This window comes from Benincasa hispida, chromosome 11 (assembly GCF_009727055.1).
Source record: "Benincasa hispida cultivar B227 chromosome 11, ASM972705v1, whole genome shotgun sequence".
Taxonomy (NCBI): domain Eukaryota; kingdom Viridiplantae; phylum Streptophyta; class Magnoliopsida; order Cucurbitales; family Cucurbitaceae; genus Benincasa; species Benincasa hispida.
Genome location: NC_052359.1, coordinates 33,621,137 through 33,624,972, shown reverse-complemented (window position 1 = coordinate 33,624,972; position 3,836 = coordinate 33,621,137).

Sequence of the window (3,836 nt, the reverse complement as noted above, 5' to 3'; positions counted from 1 at the left end):
AGGAAATGTTTGAAACATGTTGTAAATATGGAGAAATCGAGTGGGTTGCCAATATGTATCAAACACAATCGCAACAAACAATTACATGAAAAGGTGAGAGTAAATAGAATATGTGGGATGAGAGGGTAGTAACTAACTAAGAGATGAGAGAGTATAATGGGAATTTGCTTAAATTTGGAGGGCAATATGGGAAGGTAAAGATTCTCTCAATTAAACCCTTTAATATAGTATAGGCATAGATGAACAAAAGTATATTATTATTTCAATTATTTCTGTTATGTTCATATATAATTATAATTTATAATATAGTCATTTAAAATTATATATGATTTAAATTGCAATTAATCTTGTTTAATCTAAACTTTTTTATAAATTTTTTTTTTAAAAAAATAATTGTTATAAGAAATTGAACCAATTAAAATTTGAAATAAATGTGAGAAAATAAATTTATAGAATGAAAAAATTGAGATGAGTGAGGAAGATACAAAATTTTTAGGAAAACTAAAATCTAAAAACTCCATCTCATAGCTTTAGCACTAACTTAAAGTAATTCCAGCTAGATTAATAACTAGGTTGTTTACCAAATTAGCTTATCTAATTGGACAATTAAAAGTTTGAGTCATAAAAAGTTTCAAAATATATCTTGTATAAATTCTTTGTACGGAAGTGATTTTGAAATTGTTAAAATCACCTTTGTCATATTTAAAATTATTAGAAAATACACTTTTAAATACAATTTTCATATTATCAAAATTAATTTAAATAACTAAAAGTATGTTCTAAAATAATTTTAAATATAATAAAGATGATTTTAACTTTTTCATAATCTGTCTCAAAATGTCCTTAAACAAATTAATGAAACAATAATTTAAACACTTGTCCAAAATTCTTATAATTTTATTTTTAATAAAAAAAACTTTTTGTTTTTGTATAGAGATTAGAGACCAAGTTTATTTTGGATAATTGATATCCACACCATTATCAATATTCCACCTCTGCTATAATTGACTATTATATATTGATGACTTTCACTTTAATTGATAAAGATGAATAGTTGAAGAAAGCCACCTTGCAATTTAGTCCCAAGGTCAATAATGTCTGCCAGTGGTTGGTAACTATATTGAGAAGTGTTGAAATCATCTACCAGCATTAATTGACTATGCATCAAGATCTAATACAAGTTTAAAATATTGATTTCCATAAAAATATTAAAATTTTAATAAAAATATCAATAAAACGTTGATTTCGATTGATATTTTATGATTTTCAAATAAATTAATACGTCTTATATTTATATTAGTGACATTTTGATGAATTTTTTTTTTGTGTTTCGTAGATTTTTTCTATGATATAACAGAAATATCGACGTTGTACTCATGGAAACGTAGAAATGTTAATGAAAATATCGACATGTCGATAGAATTATAATATTATGCTATAGATACATTTTTTCTTAGACAATACGTGTAGTAGAACCGAACGTTTGATATCAAATTTTATATTACAAGTTTTAACATGGACTATGGATACATCCTATTATATATTGCTACCTTATATAGTCAAAATAACTCTCAAATTGATTATATATATATGCCCAAGGATTAGTTCAACTAAATCATCATTAGGGATGTTATCTATTTTTATAGTGTCACAAGTTTTTCTTAGTGCAATAATTACGAGATGGAGGATTGAACTTCCGAAGAGGTCGTGTCAATATCACTGAACCAAACTCATTTTAATAATGCAAAAGGTTTTAATAGTTGGTTAAGTAATGTTTTTATTTTGACATCTCTAAGACTTACTTCAAAGTCCCTGTAGCCTTTAAAGTAATTCTTGGCAAGTTTGTTTTTAAAAAATGAAATAAATTACTATTTGGTCCATTTAAGCTTTAAACCTGAATAAATAGGTTACGGTGTGTGCTAAATAGAATAATGAGTTGTTGGAATTAAATAACAAGAATGAGCAAAGTAAATCCACAATTACAATTTCCATAATTTTTTTTTGATAATTTATATTTCTAAACAATTATTTAAATGTAATATCATAAAAGCTTTCAACTTAAATTTATGTTTTATTTGCTTTATGTTACAGTTAAGTATAAGAATATTTGTTAACAAAAGAGAGATAGGTGCAATTTTTTTTTTTAATATGATATTATTAAACAAAAAATTGGTGGTATTGAATTAATCAATTTGAAAATTTTAGGATATAGAATTTGGTTGTATAAGAAATATTATAAATTAAAATTAACATCAAGACCACTATAAAAGTCAATGAGCTTAGTTTTAACTATCATAACTTTGTACTATCAACTTTGAGATCTTAGGTTTGATCTATTCGATCTTAGTCACTGAATTTCGTTTGGTTTATGGATAGTTCTAAAATTTACATTTTAAATCTCTATTATTAATTATTTTTTGACGAGCGAATCCCTAAACTTTTTAAAATAAACTAAAAAGGTACTTGATTAATTTTTTATTATTCTAAATAATAATTAAAAAAAATAAAACTATGAGAAGAGTGTGGAGGGAGGAGGGAGGAGAGAGGAAAGAGTCAAGTAATTTTTTTTATTATTTTAATTATAATTTTAAATTTAAAGACTAAAAAGGCACATTTTGAAATACCAAACATTAAAGTAGGGAGAGATAATGAAAATAAATGGAACCACCATAATTGACATTGAACATGAATAACAATTACAACACAAAACATGACCAAAGATTGTTCCAAAGGTAAGTTTTTATTCTACATTAAAAAAGACAAAAAAAAAAAAAAAAAAAAACCATAGCTGAATAGTTATTGATGGGAACAACTGATTCTTCATGTTGTTTTTTTGTTTTTCAAACACAAGAGCCATCAACACAGTTGCATGGAGAGCACTCAGAGTTAGTTTTGCAAGGCAAAAGTGTAGCAGGACACACTCTGGCTGTGTTTTCTCCACCGTCAGCGCCCGGGAGCTGAATCGCCTCATCCACGGCGGCGGTGGCAATGGCGGATCGAGCCATAACCACCATGATAACAACCATAGCCATCAAAGCAACCTTGTTTTTCATCTCCATATCTCTTTTTCTTTATGCTCTTTTTGTTGCTTTCACAAGCCTGTCTTTATAGAAGAAAGTAGCAGCCAATCATGAAATTTTGAGCCAATGAAAACTTATCCATTTTCATAATTTAAACATTAAAAAAAAAAACAAAAGTCTCTAATGGTGTCCTCACCCTTCAATTTTGTGAGTTTAATAACCCCTTTAATTTATTCCATAATTATTATTTTTTTTCTAATTCACAAAATTTATTATATGTGCATGAAATTTTCAATTTTGTATTTAATAAGATGAGTAATGATCGACGACGGCCTGAAATGACTAGTAAATGATAATGAAAGGAGGGCAGAAAAGGTATTAAAAGTATTTTATAAATATTAATATAAATCTTGTAAAATTAATTATAAGGACAAAATAGTAAAATGTGTTATACGATCTTTTTCATTTTTCGTGGAGCAAAGGTTAGGTGCAACCTCCATACTTCCCTTTCTTCTATACAAAATAAAAAAGATAATGAATAAATAAAACGATTTTTTTAAAAAAATAATTTATTATATGACAATTTTTTATTAGATAGCTCTCTGCACAAAGATAGATTAGTTGTTTTAGTTGGACAAAGATAGATGGAATCAAGAAAGCACCTAATTTTTTCTCTTTTTAATAGTATCAAATTTGAAATGAATTTTGTTCCAAATGTACATCAGGAATTTGAAATTTCTTTCAATATATCACATAAAATTCTAAAATTTGAAATAATTTTTTGTTCAAATTCTAACCCAACATTAAAATCTAATA